The following is a 15,616-nucleotide window of genomic DNA, read 5'->3' as shown; positions in this document are numbered from 1 at the left end:
AAAGCTGGAGTAGCAATACTCATAGCAGACAAAATAGACGTTACAATAAAGACTGTAACAACAGTCAAAGAAGGACACTACATAATGATCAAGGGATCAATCCAAGAAGAAGATATAACAATTATAAAATATATATGCACCCAACACAGGAGCACCCCAATATATAAGGCAAATGCTAACAGCCATAAAAGGAGAAATCAACAGTAACACAATAATAGTGGGGGATTTTAACACTCCACTCTCATCAATGGACAGATCCAGACAGAAAATCAATAAGGAAACACAGGCCTTAAATGACACATCAGACATTCCATCCGAGAGCAGCAGAATATACTTTCTTCTCAACTGCACATGGAACATTCTCCAGGATAGATCACATCTTAGGCCACAAATCAAGCCTCAGTAAATTTACAAGAATTGAAATCATATCAAGCATCTTTTCTGACCACAACACTATGAGATTAGAAATCAATTACAGGAAAAAAAAACTGTAAAAAACACAAACACATGGAAGCTAAACAATATGTTACTAAATAATCAATAGATCACTGAAGAAATCAAAGAGGAAATCAAAAAATACCTAGAGATAAATGACAACAAAAACATGTTGATCCAAAACCTACGGGATGCAGCAAAAGCAGGGCTAAGAGGGAAATGTTCAGCAATACAATCTTACCTCAGGAAACAAGAAAAATCTCAAACAAACAACCTAACCTTACACCTAAAGCAACCAGAGAAAGAAGAACAAACAAAACCCAAAGTTAATAGAAGGTAAGAAATCATAAAGATCAGAGCAGAAATAAATGAAATAGAAACAAAGAAAACAGAAGAAAAGATCAATCAAACTAAAATCTGGTTCTTTGAAAAGATAAACAAAATTGATAACCCTTTAGCCAGACTCATCAAGAAAAAAAGGGAGAGGGCTCAAATCAATAAAATTAGAAATGGTAAAGGAGAAGTTACAAGCACAGAAATACAAAAGATCATAAAAGACTACTACAAACAATTATTGAATATATGCCAAAAAATAGACAACTTGGAAGAAATGGACACACATTTTTAGAAAAGTACAACCTTCCAAGACTGAACCAGGAAGAAACAGAAAATATGAACAGACCAATCACAAGTACTGAAATTGAAACTGTGATTTAAAAACTCCCAACAAACAAAAGTCCAGGACCAGATGGCTTCACGGGGGAATTCTATCAAACATTTAGAGAAGAATTAACACCTATCCTTCTGAAACTATACCAAAAAATTGTAGAGGAAGGAACATTCCTAAGAATCTGAAAAAAAAATGAATATATGTATATGTATAACTGAATGACTTTGCTGTACACCTGAAACACAATACTGTAAATCAACTATACTCCCATAAAATTTTTAAAATAAATAAGTAAACTCAAAAGACATAGCAATAGAACTACCAAGACAAAGCACTCCGAGAAAAAAAAACAGGAAATAAAAAAGAAATGAGGACTTCCCTGGTGGCGCAGTGGTTAAGAATCCACCTGCCAATGCAGGGGACACGGGTTCAAGCCCTGGTCCAGGAATATCCCACATGCCGCAGAGCAACTAAGCCTGTGTGCCACAACTGCTGAGCCTGCACTCCAGAGCCCGCAAGACACAACTACTGAAGCCCTCACACCTAGAGCCTGTGCTCCACAAGGAGAGGCCACTGCAATGAGAAGCCCGCACACCGCAACAAAGAGTGGCCCCCGCTCACTGCAACTAGAGAAAGCCCACGCACAGCAACGAAGACCCAATGCAGCCAATAAATTAATTAATTTTTTTTAAAAAAAGAAATGAGCTGGGACTTCCCTGGTGGTCCAGTGGTTAAGACTCTGCTTCCAATGCAGGGGATGCGGTTTCGATCTCTGGTTGGGGAACGAAGACCCACATGACATACGCAGCTTGGCCAAAAAATAAATTAATTAATTTAAAAAGGGACTTGCCTGGTGGCTCAGTGGTTAAGAATCCGCCTGCCAATGCAGGGGACACGGGATCAAACCCATGTCCGGGAAGATCCCACAGGCCACAAAGCAACTAAGCCCACACACGACAACTACTGAAGCCTGTGTGCCCCAGAGCCCACATGCCACAACTACCAAGCCCATGTGCTGCCACTACTGAAGCCCCTGCGCCTAGAGCTCGTGCAGCGCACCAAGAGAAGCTAACGCAATGAGAAACCCATGCACTGCAATGAAGAGTAGCCCCTGCTCGCTGCAACTAGAGAAAGCCCATGCACAACAACAAAGACCCAACGTAGCCAGGAAAAAAAAAAAAAGAAATGAGCTATCAAGCCATGAAAGGACATGAAAAGACATGGAGGAAACTTAAACGCATATTGTTAAGTGAAAGAAGCAAGTAATGAAAAATGCTCTTTTACTCTGTATGATTTCAAACATATGACATTCTAGAAAAGGCTGAACTATAGAGAAATAAAAAGATGAGGGGTTTGAGGAGGGAAGGATGAATATGTGGAGCATAGAGGATTTGGGAAACAGTGAAACTGTTCTGTATGATAAAGTAATGGCAGATACAAAACATACATTTGTCAAAACCCATAGAACTGTACAAAAAGTGAATCCTAATATAAACTACGGATCTTAGTTAACCGTAATGTATAAATATTCCTTCAATTGTAACAAATATACTACACAAATGCAAAATATAAAAAGAGGAAGAAACTGGGGAGGGGGAATGTGAGAGCTCTTTGTACTTTCTGCTCAATTTTCTTGTAAACCTAAAACTTATGCTCTAAAAAAGAAAGTCTACTAATTAAAGCAAACAAACAGGTTGGGGACATGTTAAAAGGGTACAGGAGACAACCTGAAACAAATCTATGGAACACAGCAATGTTCAAATATAAACTCTGAGTGATTCTGCTGCATCTTAGTACAATACTATTCATGTTTCCCTCATCAACTCCTATATTCATAAACCCTCCTTCCTCTTCTCTTCCAGTACCGATATTACAAGCATTATGCAGGCTCTAGGCTAAGCTATTTGTACCCGAAGTCCCTCTGAGAACTCATTTATTTTCAAGGCTTCAACCTGGCTAATGACTCTCAAAATATTATCAACCCCTATCACCTACACTATCATCTAATGGTCATTTCTACTTGTATGTTCCATATCTCCTCAAATTCAATGTCCCAAATTAAACTCACTTTTTCTGCCCATACCAACATTCCCTACAGTTTTCCCATTTCAATTTCAGTCTCTATCAGTGATATCACCACTTGCCCACTTACCTAAGTCTCAAACCTGCAGCTATTCTGTGTCCCCATATTCCCAATTTATCTCTAAGGCTCATTACTTTCTTTCATACTCACCCTCTTTCCTCTCCATCCCACTTCTGCCACTTTACCTTCTGCCCTTATTACTACACTCCTGAATTACTTCAAGAGCTTCCTACCTGTACTCCCTGATTAAACTCCGTAATTCATCTTAAATATTTTACCCCGTTTTCATGTAACTAGCCCTGAACTGTTGGTCACTCCAATGATTGTTTTTGATGATTTTAGCAGACACTATTGGTTGGCTACCCAGTATCTGCTCCTCTTACTTTGTTGACAGAGCCCCAGTTTTGTTTGGGTAGCCTGCACTGTCAAGAGGCTCAGGGAGGTGAATCCTGTGGTAAATCTTGATTGGTCTTACCCATTCATGGCAGTTCCATCCCCCAAGATTTAAGCCAAGCATGTAGCTCAGTTCTTGTCATGAAATGTGAGAGGTGGTCCTTTTGAAGACTTCTGGGAAAGATTTCTTTGCTCCCACAGAAGTGACACAAAACACATGATACTTTCTAACTCTGGATGCTGTCACATCTGAATGAAATCCTTGGAACTCCTGCAACCAATCTGAAGATGAAGCTGGCAAACACAGAGAGGAGTGCAGAGGCAAGAGTACTTAAAGAAGTGGAATTAAAGCCCAATATACAGTCCCTGAGGAGGACTGATATGCACAGCATGGATAAATCGTGGAAGTACTATGCTTAATGAAAAAAGCCACAAAAGGAGTACATATGATAATGATTCTATTTATATATTCCATATAAAGTTCTAAAATAGACAAAATTATCTACAGTGACAAATCTGATTATCAGTTGCCTAGAACAGGATCTGGGGGAGTGGAGGACTGACTTGGAAAAAGCAATAAGGAACATTTTAGAGTGATGAAAATGTTCTATATCATGATTGGAGAGGTGGTTACATTTGTCAAAACTCATCCAACTCTACTCTTAGAATGAATGCATGTTACTATATATAAGTTATAGCTCAATAAGGCTGACTTAAGAAAGATACATAATTAGTACTATAGTAGGCCAATTGGTTATACGTGCCAGGAGAAAAGTAAAGTCAAAAAACAGAGCGTACAAGAGGCAAGTAGATGGGAGGTGGAAGTATGTATATACTACTTTTAAATAGGATGGTCATACCCAGCAATCCCATTACTGGGCATATAGCCAGAGAAAACCATAATTCAAAAAGACACATGTGGGCTTCCCTGGTGGCGCAGTGGTTGAGAGTCCACCTGCCGATGCAGGGGATGCAGGTTCGTGCCCCAGTCCGGGAAAATCCCACATGCCTCGGAGCGGCTGGGCCCGTGAGCCATGGCCACTGAGCATGCGTGTCCGGAGCCTGTGCTCGGCAACAGGAGAGGCCACAACAGTGAGAGGCCTGCGTACCACAAAAAAAAAAAAAAAAAAACACACGCACCCTAATGTTCACTGCAGCACTATTTACAATAGCCAGGTCATGGAAGCAACCTAAATGCCCATCAACAGACAAATGGAGAAAGAAGATGTGGTACATATATAAAATGGAATATTACTCAGCCATAAAAAGGAACAAAATTGGGTCATTTGTAGAGACATGGATGGATCTAGAGACTGTCACACAGAGTAAGTCAGAAAGAGAAAAATATCATATATTAATGCATATATGTGGAACGTAGAAAAATGGTACAGATGAACCAGTTTGCAGGGCAGAAATAGAGACAGAGATGTAGAAAACAAACGTATGGACACCAAAGGGGGAAAGTAGCAGGGAGATGGTGGTGGTGAGATGAATTGGGAGATTGGGATTGACATATATACATTAATATGTATAAAATAGATAACTAGTAAGAACATGCTGTATAGAAAAATAAATAAAATTTAAACGATAAAAATATAAACAGGGCTTCCCTGGTGGCACAGTGGTTAAGAATCCACTTGCTAATGCAGGGGACAAAGGTTCGAGCCCTGGTCCAGGAAGATCCCACATGCCGTGGAGCAACTAAGCCCGTGCGCCACAACTACTGAGCCTGTGCTCTAGAGCCTGCAAGCCACAACTACTGAGCCCGCATGCCACAACTACTGAGCCCACATGCCACAACTACTGAAGCCCGCACACCTAGAGCCTATGCTCTGCAACAAGAAGCCACCGCAATGAAAAGCCTGCACACCGCAAAGAGGAGTAGCCCCCACTCGCCACAACTAGAGAAAAAGCCCACATGCAGCAACGAAGACCCAACACAGCCAATCATAAATACATAAATAAATAAATTTAAAATAAATAAATAAAATGAATAAATAAATAAGGTGGTCATAAAAGAGTGGATATACTGTATATGTAGAACTGATTCACTTTTTTGTACAGCAGAAAGTAACACAACATTGTAAATCAACTATACTCCAATAAAAAAAGATTTTAATATATTAGTAAATAAATAAATAAATAGGGTGGTCACGAAAGGCCTCAATGCCTATTTAGTAAAGACCAGAAGGAAGAGAAGGTATAAGCCATACAGACATCTGGAAGAAGGTGGCTTCATTCAGAAAAACCAGAAAATACAAAAGCCCTTGTCTTTTTCACTGATAAAATTTAAAAGTCCTCTGAAGATTCTGACTAGAGTGATCTGAATTTTGTTTTAAAAGAGTCACTCTGCTCAGTTGAGAACAGCTATAAAGTGTAAGGATAGAAGCAGGGAGCCCAGTTAGGAGGCAACTGCAATCCAATGATAGTTTAGACCAGGGTGGTAACAAGTAATGCTCAGATTCTGGGCAAAATTTAAAGATGGAGTCTTTGCTAATGGACTGAACGTAAGACTGAAAGAGAGGAGTCAAGGATGACTCCAAGGGACTTCCCCAGTGGTCCAGTGGTAAAGAATCCGCCTTCCAACGCAGGGGACATGGGTTTGATCCCTGGTCAGGGAACTAAGATCCCACATGCCATGGGGCAACTAAGCCCACGCGCTGCAACTACTGAGCCCTCGCACCTCAACTAGAGAAACTGCATGCCACAAATTACAGAGCCCATGCACTCTGGAGGCCACGAGCCACAACTGGAGAGAAGCCCACGCACTGCAATGAAGATCCCACATACCGCAACTAATACCCAAGGCAGCCAAAAAGAAAAAGGATGACTCCAAGATTTGAAAGAGCTGCAAGGATAGAAAAGCCATTTGCGGGACTTTCCTAGTGGTCCAGTGGGTAAGACTCCGTGCTCCCAATGCTGGGGGCCCGGGTTCGATCCCTGGTCGGGGAACTGTACCCCGTATGAATGCCGCAATTAAGCATTTCGCATGTCACAAACTAAAGATCCCTCATGCCGCAACAAAGATCCCACATGCCGCAACGAAGATCCCGCATGCCGCAACTAAGACCCAGCATAGCCAAAATAAATAAATAAATAATAAATAAATAAATATTAAAATCGTTCCCCTCCCTCCAACCATCATTCCAACTGCCTTTAAAAAAAAGGAAAGAAAGAAAAGCCATTTGCTGAAATGAGAAAGACTGAAGGAGGAACTGGTTAATTTGTAACTAATGAGAATTTTATTTTGGTCAAGTCAGTTTTGAGATGCCTATTAGACCATCAAATGTAGATGTAAAGGAGGCAGGTGGATATATGCAACTTGGAGTTCAGGAAGGGTTCTAACCTAAGATAAAACTCTGCCAGTTGTCAGTATATAAAAAAGCATTTAAAGAGATAAGCCTGGATGAGATCACTAAGGAACTGAGTATATACAAGAAAAGAGAAAAAAAATCCAAAGGCTGAGCTGAGCCCAAGATCAATCTAATATTTGGAAACGGGAAAGAAAAGGAAACAGTAAAGGAGACTGAGAAGGAATGGCCAGTGAAATAGGAGGAAAACCAAGAGGTGGTATCCTGGAAGCCACAGGAAGAGAGTGCATCAAGGAAAGAAAGATAAACTGGACTAAATGCTTCTAAGTCAAATAAGATGAGGACTGGGAATTTACTATAATTATTTAAAAAATCATGGCCCCTTCAGGAAGCCAATTCCATGTAAACATTCCTTGTTCTAGATGAGTAACTCACATACTGATAGGTTCAATCTGTACTAATTAAAAATCACTGTGTATTTTTAAATCAAACTATTACTCTTGAAATAGAAACAGTAGTATGTTAATCTATTTTAACATGACATTTATTTTTGGTGACTACTTGGTATTCTAAGCATTCTGGTAAATAATCACCTCTGATGTTTACCACTTTTACTCTGGCCTCATCAAACTCCAAACATTTCCACACATAAGCATCAAGCTATGCTACAAGTTTTTCCAAGATGTGATCTTTATTTTCCTAGTAGGTTAAAATATAACATTGGATAAATGAGAACCAATGGATAATAAAAAATTACTATCCAATGAGTACTGAAGGACACAAACAGAATACTCTTGGTACAAAAGCAGAAAGTCACAGAGAAATATAAATCTATTTTGGCACAAGTGCAAAAGACTCAGACACACACATACAGGATGCATACTGTGGTCCAAATCTTTTTACCCTGAGCCAAACAATGTAAAAGGCTTGGCTTAGGGCAGTCATGCTCTTATCTATTTAGAGATACATTTTCAATACTGGGCTCCTGCTGCTGTGCAAATTTTGATACAAGAATATTCTAGTCCTCTTCAAAGCCAAAGGGATAGTGTCTTCCAAGTAATCTGGTCCATTTCAAGGTAACTGATCTTAGAACAAGAGTTGATAATGAGAGTTTCCGGCCAGAACAATGAGATAACATTCTCCCAGACATGTCCATTCAAACCTGAAATCTAAAATTAAAGTGGGTATACATTCTTCACAAAACCACAGGCACAGGCTTCCCTGGTAGCGCAGTGGTTGAGAGTCCGCCTGCCGATGCAGGGGACACGGGTTTGTGTCCCGGTCCGGGAAGATCCCACATGCCGTGGAGCAGCTGGGCCCGTGAGCCATGGCCGCTAAGCCTGAGTGTCCGGAGCCTGTGCTCCGCAATGGGAGAGGCCACAACAGTGAGAGGCCCACGTACCGCAAAAAAAAAACAAAAACAAAACCACAGGCACTAATGGTACATGCAACACACTGCAATCCTAATTATTCCATCTGGGCAAAAGATATTTGCAATTCACAGCAATTCCTGATAGAAGTAATAAGAAAGAAAAGAATACCAATAAGTCATTACCAAGTGTGTATTGATGTATATGGACTGACTCTTACCTTTTAAGTCAATATTTTTTCTGAGTTCCTTTTGGGTGTTTCACTAAGCAGACTATGTTCCTTTTTTTTTTTTTTTTTTAATTTTTGGCCGTGTTGAGTCTTCGTTGCTGCTCGCGGGCTTTCTCTAGTTGCAGTGAGTGGGCGCTATTCTTCAATGCGGTACGCGGGCTTCTCATTGCAGGGGCTTCTCTTGTTGTGGAGCATGGGCTCTAGGCACGTGGGCTCAGTAGTTGTGGCTCAGGGGCTCTAGAGCGTAGGCTCAGTAGTTGTGGCACACAGGCTCAGCTGCTCTGTGGCATGTGGGATCTTCCGGGACCAGGGCTCAAACCCATGTCCCCTGCATTGGCAGGTGGATTCTTAACCACTGCACCACCATGGAAGTCCCAGACTATGTTCCTTGACATGAATATGTCAGTCCTCTCTCAAACAGATTAGATAGCAAGTTGTTCCTAAATTTGCCATTATGAGATAAGTGGCAGCTAAAATCACAAAATTCTTGGTACAGCTTAAAATTGATTGTTTTTCACTTCAGAGAAATTCACCCAGTGAATTAACAAAGTTCAAGATTACTACTATCTTTATTTTTATTTACATAGGAACAACAAAGTAATTTTTTTACCCTTCCCTCAGTTAACTACATTAATTCTTGCTTATCACCAATTGGAATACACTGCACTATCCTCTTGTGTTGTTGATTGTTACTTTCATGCAACAAAAGCAGATCAAAAAAAAAGTCAGGCCTTTTGATGTCAGGAAATGCACAAGGAAACTCCTCCAAGTAATGGTAACAAAATGAATCAATTACATTTAAACAAGTTCTAGCCTAAACTAAGCAACCCTACAACAAAGACACATTAAATTAAAAAAAACTTTTTTTTTTTTTAAATTTTATTTCAGCATGTTTGTACATCCCAAGGTAAGTTTAACAGACTTCTTTTTCTTTTCTTATAATAAACTCCTAATTGACACATTTTTGAAATTAATTTCCTGTGTTTCAGTGAGATTGTTTGGATTCTGGAGAACATGGGAGGGCAAGAAGGGAAAGAATTATTAAAAGTATTCTTCTGCAAAAGAAAAATGGCTATGTAATTCCTACGCAAATGTTTGTTAACTTCCCCTGCCATAAAACCAGTGATGTCATTCTACACAGCAGTAATCACAGTTATAACGAACACCAAGTTTTTAAATCACTGACAGCTTACAGAAATTAAGAATATTACTCAAGGGCTTCCCTGGTGGCGCAGTGGTTGGGAGTCCGCCTGCCGATGCAGGGGACATGGGTTCGTGTCCCGGTCCGGGAAGATCCCACATGCCGCGGCAGCGGCTGGGCCCGTGAGCCATGGCCGCTGAGCCTGCGCGTCCGGAGCCTGTGCTCCACAACGGGAGAGGCCACAGCAGTGAGAGGCCCGCGTATCGCAAAAAAAAAAAAAAAAAAAAAAAAAAAAAAAGAATATTACTCAAAAATCTCCTCTCCCTAGAGTACCACATCTGTGGAAGAGGAGACTATGCCCAGCTGGGGTTATATACATGCTCAGCATCAACAAAACTGAAGTCATTTTCCCTGCACACCAGGAAAAGTTGTTTTTTTTCCCCTTAGGACTCTGAGCAATGAAAGCCATGACTTTATAAGGCTCTGTATAAAAATACAAGAAGGCTGGATCACATTCTATTAGGAAAAGCAGCTCAACATCAAAACTCCTCTTCCTTTAAAATAAATCTTAAAAAATGACTAAAAAAATTTCTTCCTACCTTTGAAAATTATTTTATCTTTGCTTCATTTTCTCTACAGTAAACTACAGATTAATACTTTCAAAGAGAGTAAAAGGAGCTTATAAATTCGAATTTGCTGTGTGGCTCTCACAGCAAAAGTAGTTTGCATTTTTTTTCTCCTACAGTAAGCATTAAATAAAATATCTAAACTTGGTTCTAGTGAGAACAACAATATAAACCATTATTACTATAATATCAATAATAATATTTACTAAACCAAGATTTGTTGTTTATTAGGAATGAAATATAGTACAACTATATCTTCAGCTTTAAAATTACCTCGAGGGGCTTCCCTGGTGGCGCAGTGGTTAGGAATCTGCCTGCCAATGCAAGGGACAAGGGTTCGAGCCCTCGTCCAGGAAGATCCCACATGCCGCAGAGCAAATAAGCCCGTGTGCCACAACTACTGTGCCTGCACTCTAGAGCTCGCGAGCCACAACAACTGAAGCCTGCACGCCTAGAGCCCGTGCTCCGCAACAAGAAGCCACAGCAATGAGAAACCACCGCAATGACAAGCCCAAGCACCGCAATGAAGAGTAGCCCCCACTCGCTGCAACTAGAGAAAGTCCGCGTGCAGCAACAAAGACCCAACACAGCCAAAAATAAATAAAATTTTTTTTTAATTTAAAAAATTGTAAATAAATAAAATTAAAATGACCTTGAATTGACTGGAATACCAACTCTACATCAATATGAAATTGTAAAATGGTTGCAAAACTTGAGGTAGCATGATTATACCCCTTTTGATTAATATTTAACATAACTAAACCTAGAGCAACTGCAAATGTTTCATCTTGGCTTTTCTAAATGTCACAACTCAAATTACAAGTCAATATTCAAACTAACAATTAAAATCACAACAAAACCAACATGACATTTTAAACAAAGGGCAGTTCAACCAAACTGTCACAAGGAGTTCAGATTTCTACATCCTAACTAGCTGAAAAGTTGCTCGATTATTTAGATTTTTTTTTAATTTTGTTACCTATCAGAAATATACCTACTATTTTCATTTTCTACCTGTGCCACATTTATCTTAAGTTTTATACTTCTGGATCTTTCAACCATTAGAGATCAACCATCAAATTACTTCAACAAGTAGAAATAGCAACACCGCTCCCAAACAGCAATTTCTGCATTGCTAGACACTTATCTAGTTGGTAGATTTATACCATTGTTCATTCTTAGTTCCTTAAATGTAAAAAAATATCCACAGAATGGTGGCATACCTCTAAATTAGTTTAAATATGGTACAAAGTTATTTTTAGTTAGGTTCAAGTTTTAAAAAGGCACTAATCATTCTTCTCAAAGGCTAATCTACTCAAGTTCCTCCCATATTAAAAAAATAAAAAGCCTCATTTATCTCTTTTGGAAAGAAGAAATGTTATTTATGTAATGTTCAAGCACAAGGATATTAGAATAATGTAACTAATATCAAATCAGGGTCTGGATCATACCTATTGTTAATAAAAATAAATTTGACCTTTATTCTGATGATGGGCCTTTCAAACACCAGCATGACTAAATGTCATTTATGTGTTCTTTCAAATGTAATTCTAACTTTTAAAAATACTCTTATCTTCTACTATGCAAAGGAAAAAGGAAGAAAACTCCCATAAACGATTACAAGCTGGTTCTTATTCATGAAAAAAAAAAAATACAAGAAACATTCATGTAATATTTATTTGAGATCTGTTCCCTCCTTGCATGCTAGAAAGATGAAGACAAACACTTCCAACTATTCAGACAGATCATTCCACAGTTGTAACTTTCATCATAGTTCTTAAAGCGGTATGGTGAGGTCAGCTCACAAACAGCTTAAGTAGCAAAACTAGAAATTGGTGGTAGTAGTATCAGGCTACATAACAGCCTCTCCAAAGAATATGAAGTAAGAGAACTAAAATGTGCTGGCAACATGCCAAGAGACTGGATAGAATATAGCTTTGAGCAATGAATATGCAGAGCTTACAGTATATAGCAATTTATCATCTCTTACCCCGTAGCCTGATTTTCCTTGTTTTAAACCAAAAATAGCCATATATAAGGGGTATTTAACAGTACCAGTTTTCTCCATGCTTATGACTGGGAAAGGCATATGGGCTTGAAATGATTTGGTAACCTAAATACACACCCTAAAATGAAAAATCTGACTTTCATCCTATGTGAGGATGAGTAAGGTAAAATATACAATTGTATTGATATTATTCTGCACAGAATAGCTTTTATTCTCCAAAAATTATACTGCCCTCAGCATAATCCTGAAGGCTTGGGTTTTTCTATATTGTCAGTTCTGACTATCTCTGCAACTGGTTGACATGTAGAATTTGTCAACCTTCTCAATAGATTTAATAAAGAATTAATTCTGTCAGATCAAAGGACATAATTTTGGTCAGAAACAATTCCTTTGACCTTAATCAAAATATATGTTACTTTTAGGGCTTCCCTGGTGGCGCAGTGGTTGAGAGTACGCCTGCCGATGCAGGGGACACGGGTTCGTGCCTCGGTCCGGGAGGATCCCACATGCCGCGGAGCAGCTAGGCCCGTGAGCCATGGCCGCTGAGCCTGCGCGTCCGGAGCCTATGCTCCGCAACGGGAGAGGCCACAACAGTGAGAGGCCCGCGTACGGCCAAAAAAAAAGAAAAAGAAAAAAATATATATATATGTTACTTTTAAAATTTCACCTTTATTGAATCATATATTTTAAAAGCATAATAAACTCCAATTCTTAAGTCTCTGACACTTCCTAAACATTTTCTTTCTAAAGAACCAAAAGAAAATGCAGTTATTTTAGGCGAGAGAATCATATTCAATTCAAATCCACATGCATTTAACACCTATCTTGTGCCAGACATTATACTGAGAACTGAGGAAACAAAGATAAATATGTATATGGTCTTACAGAGCTGACAATCTAGTTGGGAAAACCAGACCATTTCAAACTCAATCAAGTTCTGCCCCCTACCCTCATACTGCCACCCACGTGCTCTACTAGCTAGAGGAACAAAAGCTCTGGTATCCTCCAGGAAAGTGTAAGTAAATCTGCCAGGCAAGATGGAAAAATCTTCCGAGAAGATAAGCTACATCTTGAAAGATGAGAATTTCACAAGGGAAAGTGGGATACTGCAGGCCAAGAAGGACAGAAGGAGCAAAATCAAGAAAGCACAAAAACATGGCATGCGTGAGGAAACCCACGTGGCAAGGGTAGGGATAACAATTTTGGGTACATGTGCTACTGCTCTTCTACCCTCAGCCCATGACAGACCTCACTGATCAATTAAAGCATGTTTAAGTCCACATGAGACTCAAACTCCTTCTCAACAGATAACTCAAAATCAATGGAAGGAGGCAAGTCCACGAGATGAAATTTATGTGCTATCCTCAGCCTGGGAAGAGAAAGTGGTGGGATTTGAGGCTAGAAGGGTAAATTAAGAACTGATTATGAATGACAGTGAATGCTAGGCTAACAAGTTTAGATTTTATTCCGTGGGCAACCAAGGGTGAACAGAGGATTTTATGAGAAATAATGACATGATCAACTCTGGCAGATGTCTGGCAGATGTGCAAAGAAAGCTTTTGGACCAACAGAATAAAGGCAGAAAGAACAGTTCAAGAAGCTATACCTTCAGGACTTCCCTGGTGGCACAGTCGTTAAGACTCCATGCTCCCAATGCAGGGGGCCCAGGTTCAATCCTGGTCAGAGAACTAGACCCCACATGCAAGCCGCAACTGAGAGTTTGCATATCGTAACTAAGGAGCCCACCGGCCGCAACTAAGGAGCATACATACCATAACTAAAGGAGTCCTTGAACCGCAACTAAGGAACCTGCCTGCCACAACTAAGACCCGGCACAACCAAATAAATAAATTAAATAAATATTTTTTTAAAAAAAGAAGCTATAGCTTCTCAGTCCAGGCAAGACACAATGAGGCCTGAATTTCAGCAATGGCAAAAATCTATTGCAGGTTCTAAAACAAAAATGTAATGTTTTAGATTTCATAATTCTTGGTGCCTTTTTTTTTTTATAACTTTATTTATTTTTGGCTGCACTGGGTCTTCATTGCTGCGCACCAGTTTTTCTCTAGTTGAGGCGAGCAGGGGCTACTCTTCATTGCAGTGCGCGGACTTCTCACTGCAGTGGCTTCTCTTGTTGCAGAGCACGGGCTCTAGGCGCGTGGGCTTCAGTAGTTGTGGCATGCCAGCTCAGTTGTTGTGGCTCATGGGCTCTAGAGCGCAGGCTCAGTAGTTGTGGCACACAGGCTTAGTTGCTCCATGTCATGTGAGATCTTCCCAGACCGGGCTCGAACCTGTAATCCCTACATTGGCAGGCGGATTCTTAACCACTGAGCCACCAGAGAAGCCCCTAATTCTTGGTTTTAAAACAAGTTTGGGAAGAATTAGTATTCCAATTAGAATTCCCTAATAATACTCAAAAAGGAAAAGGAAAGACAAATGAAGATAAACACTAGAATTAAAGAAGTGAATCACAATTCAAAATTACTCAAGACTATAAATTCAGAAATAGATATTTCAGGTTTAGCATCAAGAAAGAGAACATCCTCATGACCAGACTAATACTCAGCAAGTCTTTTCTTCCTGAGGGCACTAATACTCTAGCCAACAACACTACTTACCTTACATGCCCCTACAAATCCCAGTGAGAGGCAGAAAGCACAAAAGTCAAATTTAAAACCATATCTCAGCCTTTAAACTCTAAAATTCTTTGTGAATACAACCCATATGTAGCACTTTGGGCAGTATGCAAAAAAAGCAACTTCCTATCATTTCTGCAGAATGTTTAATAAATGAAAATATTCTAATTAAAAATTAGAACTTCACTGTAGATCAAAAGGCCAAAGAGAAAAGTTTTTCTGTTTTGGAAAAAGAAATTCTTTAGCTGTTGCAAACAAAGGCTAATGAAATCCAGGTGCAACATATCAACAAGCATGCTCGAAAAGCTAGCATTACTGTTTTAAGACCTAAGGATATTCAAACTAAAGATAAAATTATCCTGTAGTGAATGCCAACAATGCACTTCATACTACATAGACACATATTCAAGGGTTCTACTTTGTTCTCATCCCAATTCTTTTGTGTCCCAGTAACAAACTCTCAAATTGGGATTATCTTCCTTTTAAAACAAGCTAAAATGAAAAACATGAACTCCAGCAATAAAATTTATTTGTGGTGTATTGTTTATTCTGAGAAAGCAAATCAGAAGAACAGTTTGTCATAATCAATCTCTTTTCCAGAAAGATATGGATTAGCTAGTCATGAGCAGGGTCTATTTCTCATGATGTCGTTCTAAAGTCATCACTAAATGTTACACATGCCATGCTTCCTTCAAATCAATCACAAAACAAGTC

The 15,616-nt window shown here is 39.4% G+C and overlaps 1 protein-coding gene across 1 annotated transcript in view; it reads right to left on the bottom strand.

The window, feature by feature from the left end:
- Positions 1 to 15,616, bottom strand: part of PFDN1 (prefoldin subunit 1) — a 61,498-nt gene that overhangs the window by 42,288 nt on the left and 3,594 nt on the right. The gene's annotated exons all lie outside the window — the stretch shown is intronic.

This window comes from Phocoena sinus, chromosome 3 (genome assembly GCF_008692025.1).
Source record: "Phocoena sinus isolate mPhoSin1 chromosome 3, mPhoSin1.pri, whole genome shotgun sequence".
NCBI classification, from domain to species: Eukaryota; Metazoa; Chordata; class Mammalia; order Artiodactyla; family Phocoenidae; genus Phocoena; species Phocoena sinus.
Note: the sequence above shows the minus strand (reverse complement) of the source record. Positions and strands in the feature narration are given on the sequence as shown.